A 12,238-nucleotide genomic window follows, 5' to 3' on the forward strand; every position below is an offset into this window, starting at 1 on the left:
AAAAAAAGAAATGTCTTGTAACCTGATAAATTTGATTGAGTTCTCTATATATTTAGAAATAAGACCTTTATCAGAAAGTATGATAGTATTAAAACACGGGTATGGTTGCCAAGTAGTAAGGCATTGTTCTCATAAAAAGATAGGCCTTCTGTCAATTAGAGAATAGCCAAACAAATAGTGGCATATGATTATAATGGAATATTATTATACTGTAAGAAATGATAGATCTGATGAATACAAAGAAGTCTGGAAAGATTATATAATCTGATGCAGTGTAAAATTAGCCAGGGGAAAATAATATCAACTACAATGAAACAATTAGGACTGAATGCAAAATTATAATGAATAAACTTGTCTTCAAAGAAGATATGAAAGAAGATATTTTCCTTACCATTTTGCAGAAGTAGGGGACCATAGGTGGGGGAACATTACATATGATCTAAGACTTTTTTGATAAGTTTAGTTTTGCTAAACTTTTTTCCTTCTCCCTTTAAAAAAAATTCTTTATTCTAAGGGGTGGCTATCTGGGACAAGGACATGGAAAAAACATAGCATAAAATCTAGGTGATTTAAGAACAAATATAGCAATTTTTTTTCAAAAGGTGGACCTTTACTTTCATGAGAAGCTTGTAGTCATTAAAATAATTGCAATTTCTCAAAGGTTATTTGGTCCATTCTTCTTCTGTTAAACTTTGGACCCAGTTCATTGCCCTTCTATACTATATGTCCCAGATATACAAGCTCTATAGACTGTCCATCCAAATACATTTTGTGATTTGGATAAAATTCATCTACTTTGTCCTTTTTGTGGATGGTCAGATCAAATTTCTTTTAGAAGTTACAGATCTTTTCCAGCAGACTCTGAACTTTTGGAGGTATATTGTAATCAGTCCAATGTCATCTGCAAATAGAAGCATCTGGAGGCTCCTGCCTACTTACCACAGGAACTCCCTCTTTACCTTAGAAGATGTGTTGAATCTCCTCCATCACAGTGGTGAATACCTTTGGTGAGTATACATCCCCAATATTTTATGCCTCTCCTGATTTTTATGACTACAGAGTCATTGAGCAAGTTGTTTCTGTTGCTAAATCATTCAGGAAATCTTGAGTGTTGTTGTAATGACAGGAGACACTTTGTTTAAAAAAAAGACTTTAAGAAAACATTTTGTTCTCCTAGATTAAATACTTTTTCATAATCATCAAACAGTAAGCACAGTATGATATTCTTTACATCTTTTAATCATTGTGAAATAGAAAGATGCAGTTCATTGTTCAACATCACTTAGGGAAGTCTGCATGTTTCATGATAATGCTCTGATTGCGAATTACTCACAAAAAGATTTTGTATATATGGAAGGGCAGACATCTAGTTAGTAATTAATGATATTCTCTCAGGCACCTTTTTTTCTTTTGGTAATTGTTGTTTAATTGGTCACTTCATTTGGGGTTTTCTTGGTAATTGGAGTGGTTTGCTATTTCCTTCTCCAGCTCATTTTATACATGGGGAAACTGAGGCAAACAGGCTACAGTGACCTGCCTAGGGTCACATAGCTAGTAAACATCTGAGTTCATATTTGATCTCAGATCTTCCTGACTTCAATTCCAGCACTTTATCCATTGTGCCACCTGGCTACCTGTTTTCTTTTGATATTAAAGTACTAATAAGATGATTAAGGAGATTTTTCCAACACCTATCTTCTCTTACACTTTTGTATATTAATACCTGAATGCCCAGAAAATTGCATCATCTAGCTTTACTTTTCCTCACCTTTGGTCTCCTTAGTGCCACTTCTACAAACCCTATAGCACATCTGGGACTATGATGTTAGGATCCAAATGTGTCCTTTATAGAGAAAATAGTCTGTTATAGTATTTTTTCAAATATTTTCCATTTTTTGATTGTCCTTGCTGTTTGCCCTTCTGTTTTTATCTTTAAATACCTTTGGGATAGCTTTACTTAGCTGAATGTCTTGCCAAGATTTTTTTTTTTAGACTGGTTTTAGCCTTCCCTTGCTTTTCTTTGTTTTATGAAATAATACTACTAATCATCATCCATCATCCTTTTTTATATAATTTTACAAATGAGTTTCTATTCTAACCCAGTATTTCTTTTGACAGCCATCACTTTAGTTGTCAAGTAAGTCAGATGTTTGCTGACTAAGGCACTTTCTGGGATCTTTTGGTCACCTCATTATGACAATACATTTACATTGATTAGGCTACTGCATAAAATTATTATAATCAATGTGGAAGTAATTCCCCATTTTCATTGGCAGTTATTTGTTTAAATAGTTTGGAAATTAGTTTGATCAATTAACAAATATTTATAAGGCTTCTATATGCTAGGCACTGGGATAGTTCTGGGAATAGATAGATCAATAGATAGATAGATAGAGACAGGTAACATACATACAAAGATACATATACACATACACAGATACATAAGTACATAGATACAGATGGAAAGAAAGAAAGGAAAGAAGGAAGGAAGGAAGGAAGGAAGGAAGGAAGGAAGGAAGGAAGGAAGGAAGGAAGGAAGGAAGGAAGGAAGGAAGAAAAGAAAGAAAGATTTATTGAATGGTGACTGTTCAGGCACTTTGTTCTACAAATAGAAGCAAATAAGTAGTCTCTGTCCTCTGAAAAAGCTTATATTCTTATGTAAAGGGGGAAGGGGGAGAAGGGGACATGAAACAGGAAAGGTATCCCCTAAGGACAAAATGTAAAGTCTGAAGAATTAGGCGGGAAGCTGGATTAGAAGTAAGTGTGGCAGGCCTAGGATATTCCTCAAATGGAGCTTCTGGCCAGGAGCTCATCAATGGAAGGAGGTGACCAAAGGAATAGAGACATTTCCAGCATGAGGAACAAGCTAGGGCAGAGGTGAAAAGTAGTCCAGAGGGGCAAAAATGTAGCTTGGATATAAAGAGAAAAAAATGAAACCATTTCAGTCCTAAAGAGATTATATTTTATCAGGGAAGGCAATTCATATGTATGTCTGTATTGTGAACATGTATGTATATCCTGTGTATATGTCTATAGTTACAAAAGCAAAATGAATAGAAGGTGGTTAATGCAAGAGTTATTTTAGTAAATAAGAACATTTCTGGTATTGTTGGTGGGATGGCAGAGGAACATCCCTGCTATGCCTAGAATCTTTGTGTCCTCAGTCCAACCTCCTATAGCTTCTGCATCTTCAGCTACCATCTAAGACAGGGAAGTTATCCTAAAAAATTATACAGGGGAAACTAAAATCTGCCAAGATACTCAAAAGCAAAATTAAAACATGTTTGCTGTACTTTGCTTAATAGGGCAGAAAAGTCTTATTCTATTAGTATATAGCAATTCTCAAAATTTTTAGTCTCAAGAGCCCTTTATACTCTAAAAAATTTTGAGGACCCCAAAAAGGTTTTATTTAGGTGATTTATATTTATTGGTATTTACCAATTAGAAATGAAAAGTCTTAGTATTTTGTATTTTTGACTATACAGATATGCTGAAAGGAGATTCTAGGACCACACTTAGAACCACTCTCTGCTTTAATAGATTTCAATCTCCTGAAAAACAAGGGACCATGTTACTTTCTTTCAATCTTCATGGCACTCTCTCTCCCTGAATATAGCACTGTGCATTGCACAAAAGCTCAACAAATTTATTTAATTGAATTGAGAATAGAAATGTTGTAAATAAAGGTTTGGATAAGAAGTTTTTTGAGTTAAACTTCATTTAAATAGAAAATTAAATTAATCCAAACTGCCCACCCCCTAAGTTTTCATGAATCTTATATTAACTTGTAGTGGGCCCTGAGCAAGTCACTTTGTATAACTAAGGGGTTTTTGTTTTTGTTTTTTTGTTTGTTTGCTTTTTTATGCAAGACAATGCGGTTAAGTGGCTTGCCCAAGGCCACACAGCTAGGTAATTATTAAGTGTCTGAGACCGGATTTGAACCCAGGTACTCCTGACTCCAGGGGTGCTTTATCTACTGCACCACCTAGCAGCCCCTATAACTAAGTCTTTTTTTTCAAATGAAAGGTTTGTTGTAGGTTGTCTTTAAGTTCCATTTTTGCTCTGTCTCTAATTTCTAATAGGTTGAAGAAACAATTACTAAATAAGTGGATACTAACAAATCCAAGGTTTTAACATAGTACCATTAAGCTACAGCTTTAAGACACATCAGAAAGCCATCTAAATCAGTTCCTTCATTTTACAGATGAAGAAATCGAGGTCCGAGGTGGTTAAGTGATTCGCAAAAAGGTCACATAAGTAGTCAACATCAGAGTAGGGGTTTGGACTCAGGTCTTCTGACTCCAAAATCTTTTTTTTTTTTTCAGTATACTAGTCTTTTTGGCTCTCTAGGGTTAGGAGCAGAGCAAAGTGGAAGAAGATCCTTTGATCTTTCTATTGTTCTTCTTAGTTTCACTTGAGGAGGCCTGTTCTTTACTCCTGCCACTCTCATTCACTCATTTTGTGCTCTTGGGCAAGCCAGACCTCTGAACCTCCATTTTCTCTTCAGCCAGTGAAGGTTTGGGCTAAGAGGGGGTCTGAAGGTCCTTCTACCTGGAACATTCTATGAGTCAGGAGGCTGCTATAGGATGCTGCTAGGTGTGAAGTAATGCTTAATTATAAACCTAGTCTACAACCTAACTGAAGACAGGAAGGCCAAAGAGGTTGAAGATTAAGGGTCAATGGCAGGTTGAACAAAATGCAGGAGGTACAACAAAGGGCATTTTGAAACATTATTTTTTTATAAAAATAAATGTACATTAATTTTAATGACTTGAAAATCCTGTTCTCCAAAAACTTTACTAAGGTACACAAACACCACTGTCCAATTCTGCCCTGAAGGCAAAGAGGTAAGTGGAGAGGGACTTCTGTGTATTTTGACTGCAAATTGGAAATATGTAAAACACATGGAAAATAAAGTGCCCTGTCATATCTTAGTCATCTATTTGGGCACTTTTTATAATGGGACTGCAGTACTAAAATTGAAATTCTTCACCCCAGAGAAGTAATGGACTACAGAAAGGACTAATGACAGCTAAGGGGTTTTCAAGGCCAGGCAATCTCTCTTGGTCTCATTCTGGCCATATTCTTTGGGCCTCATTTTTTTTTCCTTTGTAAAATGAGGGGTTTGAGATCCCTCTCAACTTTTATTAATTATGAACCAATTTTATCCTGGTTTTATAACCCAGAGATTTTTTATTAGAACAGGATTAAATTCCTAAAAGGAAGTGAGAAGAAATTTCCTTGCCCAATTTTCCCCTACTTCTTGCCTAATCACATTGCCTAGTTGTTCATAAAAACCAAAAAAGGAAAATACAGACAAACTAGCTTCTCTGATAAGGGTTTCCTATTCTCTTATTTCTTCTCAGTGAGAAACTTAATCCTTTTTCTTTGCTTTCAGTAAGCAAGAATATAAGCTCTAAGTCAAAGTCACCTTGACAGAGTCTCTAGATCAGGTTCTTTTATTCATCTTCATTAGTTCCCCAGATATTCTTGTTAAAAAAAAAATAAAAGTTCAGATCTGGAAGATACCTTATAGGTTATCTGGTCTAATCCATTATCAAGTACAGGAATCTCTATTTCCAACAGATAAACCAAGTTTTGCTTCTATACTTACAATTATGGATCCAAACAATTACTTGGTGTGAGATCTATCGTTGGCTAATCACTGAGAGCGAGAGTGATTTGGGTTTAAGAAGAAAGTGATTTGGTCCTTAAGAAAGAAATCTAGTCCATAAACCCTAATATATTTTACAAAGTTTCACCATTTAAAATTGTCAACCCTTTGGGTAGAACACTCACAAGTGAGGTTTTGATATTTCTATATATTAGATGACCCATGAACTCCCTTCTGATACCCAAATTGACCTCTGATCTCTGGCCTCCCCAAAGCTTCCTGCCTCCAGTCTACCTTTCCAGTTTTATTATACATTATTTCCTTTCACATATTTTGGTTCAGTCAAACTGGCCTTTGTGCTGTTCCTCACACACATTCCAACTTCTTACTTGGTCCCTTTGTTCTGGCTATCCATCCTGGAATGTTCTTCTTCATCTCCACCTCCTAGAATCCCTAGTTACCTTCACAACTTAACTGAAATGCCACTTCCTACTTGAGGTTTTACTTAATCCATTTAACTTCTAGTTTCTCATCAGAAATAAACCTTGTATTCATTTTCTTAAATGCACAGTAGATAAAGCCCTGGGCCTGGAATCAGGAAGACTCTTCTTCCTGAGTTCAAATCTGACCCCAGAAACTTACTAGCTGTGCAATCCTGGGCAAGTCACTTAACCCTGTTTGCCTGGTGTGCCTCATCTATAAAAGGAGTTGAAGAAGGAATGACAAACCACTCCAGTATCTCTGCCAAGAAAACCCCCATATGGGGTCAAAAGGAGTTGAATATGACAGAGCAAAAAAAAAATTATTTCCCTCTGTTTAAAGGCAGAGATTCTTCCATCTGTGACTTTATCTTTCTAGCATGGTACTTAGCACTTTTAATAACTATTTGTTAATTGAGTGAAGAATAAAAACAAAGATATGGAAATGAGGGGACAAGACCAGTCAAACTGAGTTTAGTTCAGAAAATTCCAGAAAGTCAGAAAGTCTATGCAATTAGGCTTTAGAGGACATTGAATGCCAGGATGAGATCTTGATCTTCTTTCTTGCACCTGTTATGTTTGAATAGGGAAACAAAATGATGGAAGCAACTTTAGTCTTTAGAATTATACATATGATCTCTGTGCAGGAAAGAGCAGTGGGAGAGAGAGTCTATTCTACTAAAGATACACTGTATTCTCTGATGTTGCTCTGTTTTTAGGTTGTTGAAAGTTGGTACAACCAAAAGATAAGGTGCATTTTTTTCTTTCTTTTTTTTAATTGACATTTTATTTTTCCAAATACATGTTATAAAAGTTTTTAACATTCATCCATATGCCTACATATATTTTTAAGTTACAAAATTTCCTTTCACCCTCCCTTCCTACCCCCACCCTCCTCAGTGATGAATAGAATAGTCAGGTTAATATTATACATACACATTTGTGTTAAACATGTTAACAGATTAGTTATTTTCAGGATGAGGAATTAGGAGTAAGGGAAAGAAATACATAAGAGATATTTTTTAAATGAATGTAGTGTTCATCAAATTTTGAAGGATTTTTGTTTTGTTTTGTTTTTCTTCCTTGGGATGGGGATAGCATTATCCATAGATGGTCTAATAGCTTGCTAACCTGCTGAAAGCAGCTGCATCCATCAAGGTTGTTCCTTTCACTCAGCATCAGATCCTGTAATCCATTCCATGCTTCTCTAGAGTCTGACCAATTATGGTTTGTTATAGAACAATAATATTCTATAATATTCATGTATCACAACTTGTTTAGCCATTCCCCAGTTGATGAGCATCCTCTCAATTTCCAGTTCAATAAAAATGTGCATACGCTTTGATTTAGCAATACCATAATTGGGTCTATACCCTGAAGAGATCATGAAAAAGGGTAAAAACATCACATGTACAAAAATATTCATAGCAGCTCTGTTTGTGATAGCAAAGAATTGGAAATTGAGTGAATGTCCATCAATTGGGGAATGGCTGAACAAATTGTGGTATATGTATGTTATGGAACACTATTGTTCTATTAGAAACCAGAAGGGATGGAAATTTAGAGAAGTCTGGAAGGAATTGCATGAACTGATGCCGAGCAAGAAGAGCAGAGCCAGAAGAACATGGGGTTGATCAGTCTTTGTTTTTCCCTTAGTCCAGAGTGATTAAAATGGTTTTTATTAAAATATCTTAACATATACCTCTCTCATGGTGGGAGAGAAGGTGGCGAAATCTCAACATACAAGCTCTTTTATGCACTTTGATAGGCTTTGTTCTTACCCCCTCATGCCAACCATAGGCTGGGGTTACAAATCTAATTGATATATTGGTTCCTATATATTTCCCTACCCTGCTCATTATACTAATGAACAAGAACAGCTAGATCTCCTGGAGCATGAGCAAAGGAGAAAGTCTAGACTCTAGGTTAAGTTAAAAGCAGGTGGGGCAATCTCATCAGTTTTTGATCAGATTTGAGGTCACCTGCCCATAAAGCAACAATAGGCAGAGCCCAGTCTTTCTAATGTAAACTTACAATCCTCCCTTCACATTCTTGTGGAACCCAAACACCCACATTTTCCTCACAATTTCCCCCTTTTCTTTTATAATAAAAATGTGGGTTACACACCTTATTAGTGACTTCTTTCTTAAATAACAACCCTTGTTACTGACATAACTACTGACTTTCTTCTATCAAGATTTTTACCTCTTCATTAAGGGCATACACCCATACTAATTTACTGATAGAATTTTGGGTCATACACTGAAGACACATGGGTAACAGGATTATCCCATTTAGGGCCAATAGTAAGAGATTCAGCAATTGTCTCCACCATGAACTGGTAAACCAATTCATTCAAAAGATACTAAATGGGATTATCCGGAACATGTGCCAACTTTCTGATATCCCTGGTTATCTCCTTTACCATCTGCCCATTGTCATCTATCTTTAGACAACAACTTGATAAGTTCAGTTTACCACAGACTCCTCCTTCTTCAGCCAACAGGCAGTCTGACACCAATCTATGTTTTCGTGGCTTCTTCAGTCAGCAAGTCCAAGATGCTGGCTGTTTGGTAATTATTTCCACTACAGCTTGGAGTCTTATTGTCTATTCAGGATATAAATTGGGGTTCCATAGCCCCAACTTCCATCCTGTGCCTAGGTAGTAGGCCCTTAAGTCTAGATAACAACTCCCTGATCAACCCTATATAGCAATTTCCTGACCAACTCTTTGGAAAACTGGGTGTAGGCAGTAGTCCTACAAATCCAGTAATGTCTCTCTAGTGCTAGTTGGTCTTCCAGGAATATAGTTTCCTGGTTTTTTACAAATGGATAATACTGTTCATCCTTACTTCCAAGGGGCTCTCCTAAATAAGCCATATAATCATCATGATAATAGATACATTTCCAAAGTTGCTGTACTTCCTTCCACTGGCAAGTTTTTATACCAATGTCTTTAGATAAGTCTTCCTGGCTCCAAAATTGATCAAAACAAATCCCTGTTTTTGTGCCATTGAACCAACCCCGAGGAAAGCTAATATATCTAGTGATGTTTCTTAAATTATTTTTCTTGAAACTGACCATTTCAGCACTTTCTTTGCAAGTCCACACTAACTCATAATCACAGTTTTCCTTAACAAGTGCCCAGTTTGCTCATCTTTACAAGGGGTCCAGGTACTATCATTACATCTCACATAAATCTCAGTCACCTATCTCTTTAAGTTGTATAGGCCAGAGTATATGTGCCCTGCTTCTGGACAGATCCAGACATTTTCTACTCCCCAGGAAATTATCCTGTCCAGTCTGATGTAAACAATAGTCACCCTGAACTGACTCAGTCATATGCCACTAGTGTTTCTCTCCTCTGGATCAGAATACTGTGCCACAGTGTCCCTCTGATCAGGAACTGAGAATCTAGGCTGGACCCAGAGGGATTGACACTCAAACCCAATTCTCAAATTTCTGTGGACTACCACAAGTCCAACAGTTAGCCACACCAAAAGACTTGTGCATTGACTTCTGTCAGCCAGATTCTCCTCTCACCTTTACTAATATCCTGTTATCTAAATCAGAGATAGGACTCTCCCTAGATAGGATATACGGACTCATGTAGGATATAATCATGCCACCCAATAATCTCCCTCTTGTTTTCTCAATGGAGCATATTTTCACCCTGCCTCCCCTCCTCTTTTCCATAAGGACAAGGGTGTAAGTAGGGGTGTCACACTTACAGAGTCAAGGGGAAGTTACAGATAAAAAATGTACACCTAGGCTAGAGATGGTGGCAATGAACTGATTCAGTATCTCTCCTTCACTCTTCTCTTCTCCACTGGAGACATCCAATATCCTTCTGCATCTTCTGAATCTGTTCCAAAAAGTCTTCTCCAGCTCTGGTGACTGGTTGAAACCTTGTCTTCTGATAAAGAAACTGCTTAACATTTTACTCAGATCAAAACACATATTTCCATGACAAAACAATGAGATTCTGGAGCTTATTACAATTTACATTTTGCATTATTGCCATATTGATACACATACTTCATTTTTAACACAATAAACTTCCATTAGTGTTTTACCACATGAGCAAACTTCCAATGAGAATTATCACATTGACTCAAGCTTGTAGCATATACATTCAACAGGCATCTTTGTTCAAAGAGTACCCAGCAACTGGTTAAAAAAAATATCTTAACCTTTGTTCTCATTACAATAATGACTCAAACATCCTTAACCAAAATGAATTTTCCCAAAATATTCCCAATTTTCCTTTTCCTGGTATACTTATCTAACTCACCTTCCTTTCCTTAAACTAAACCTTGAAACTGTAATTATCCTAAAAATTTCCCATTCTTCTTCTTACCTAAATATCCCCTCTAAATAAAAATTAAGGAAACAATTCCTACCTTACATGTAGCTGATAGCAGGTGTCAGAGCTAGACACCTAACCTATCTCTGGCTATTAGATCCAGTTCACCTAAAACTTATTTTTCTGGTTTGCTTAGTAACTAACTATAAAGATCCAGGACATCAAAGGAAAATTGCTCTACAGATATAAGTATTGAATGTCAGTGTCCAGGAAGAGGTCATGTGGGTAAGTCAAATGTCTCAGGCCAGATTTATTCTTCCAGGTGAGACATTATCCAAATGTCATTTTGGGGAAATCAAGCCAAAAGGGTTCAACCTCAGGCCTCACTGAAAAGTTGCCCCTTTGGCTGCACATCCCTGTCATCTGACATCTTTAGCCCATTGACCTCCTTGGCTCCAAGAACATGGCATTTACCCAGTAGCATTTCTTGGTATCTGACATAAGAGAAAATTGATTAAAAGCTCTGTGATCTAAAATTGTTGTTTTTACCTAATTAGAACTTCCAGTGAATACAATTCACTAAATTCCAATTATAGCCTTAATGGAGTCCCAATTAATGAAAACCCTACCTAATTCTCTGAGTATCGTTCCTGAGTCTTTGCCTAAAAGCAGGTATTCTAACTGGCCCTACAGGCCTCATCTCCTACCTCTTACTAGAGACATCCCTTTTGCCTGAAATCATATATACTCCATTTCTGTATAAAGATGGTGTATCAGATTCCCCTTGACAAGAGAAACCTCCTTCTGGCCTGTTGTATTTTACAACAAATAAACACCTTCTTTGACCAGGAGATTGCACAGAAAAAAATCTCAAATTATCTTATGTTTATCTTTCTCATATTACATAGTGCTTTTACTTCAAAGCAAACTACCAGTTCGGAAAATATATAAAATATTCCCAATTCACTTATATAACTAGAAACTTCTATACATAAAATTGTTTAGCTACTAGCCATCCACAACATACACAAATTGTTGTTTTTGTGTTGGCAAGGCAATTGGGGTTAAGGGACTTGCCCAAGGTTACACAGCTAGATAATCATTAAGTGTATGAGGCCTTTTTTGAACTCAGTTCCCCTGACTCCAGGGCTGGTGCTCTATCCACTGCACCACCTAGCTTCCAAAACTTAACACACAAATTACTTTTCAGAATTCTTTAAACCATTAAAATATCTTAGGTGGCTTTAAATTTCCAACATGTACTATTGATTTCAATATAACAGAACAGCAATAAGAGTAACACATAAATTACTAGATTGTACAAAGCAATCTTTCCATTATTACATTATTCATGAACCCACAGATCTATCCCAGAAAGGGTCATACTTTTTGATATTTCCCTTATTGCCCTTCAAAGCATTCACACATTAATCCCAGGCTTTAACAATACAGTATTTAAATAACATTCACAAGAGATAACTAAATATTACAAATATGATCTCTTTGAAGTTACAAAAGAATATCATGTAACTGATAAATACATCTTATTCATCTATAAGTTACCTTACAGTGGGGCCCACACAATTGTTATTTGTTCAGAGCAACCCTCCCCATCATCTGTCTGTAGTTTCAAGAAAGAAGTCCACATTCTTGACTTCTTTAAAATTAACCATACATTGTTAATATACATTAATCATAAGATTCTTATTTAAATATCTCATTCCCCTTAGAACAGAAAGGTGAATATCCCATTCTCTTTATACTTTTGTCTTCCAGACCTCTTTATCTAGATTCTCAGAATCCAATCTCATACATAGGATACATTTAAAACCCCAATAC

This window comes from Macrotis lagotis, chromosome 1 (assembly GCF_037893015.1).
Source record: "Macrotis lagotis isolate mMagLag1 chromosome 1, bilby.v1.9.chrom.fasta, whole genome shotgun sequence".
NCBI lineage: Eukaryota > Metazoa > Chordata > Mammalia > Peramelemorphia > Peramelidae > Macrotis > Macrotis lagotis.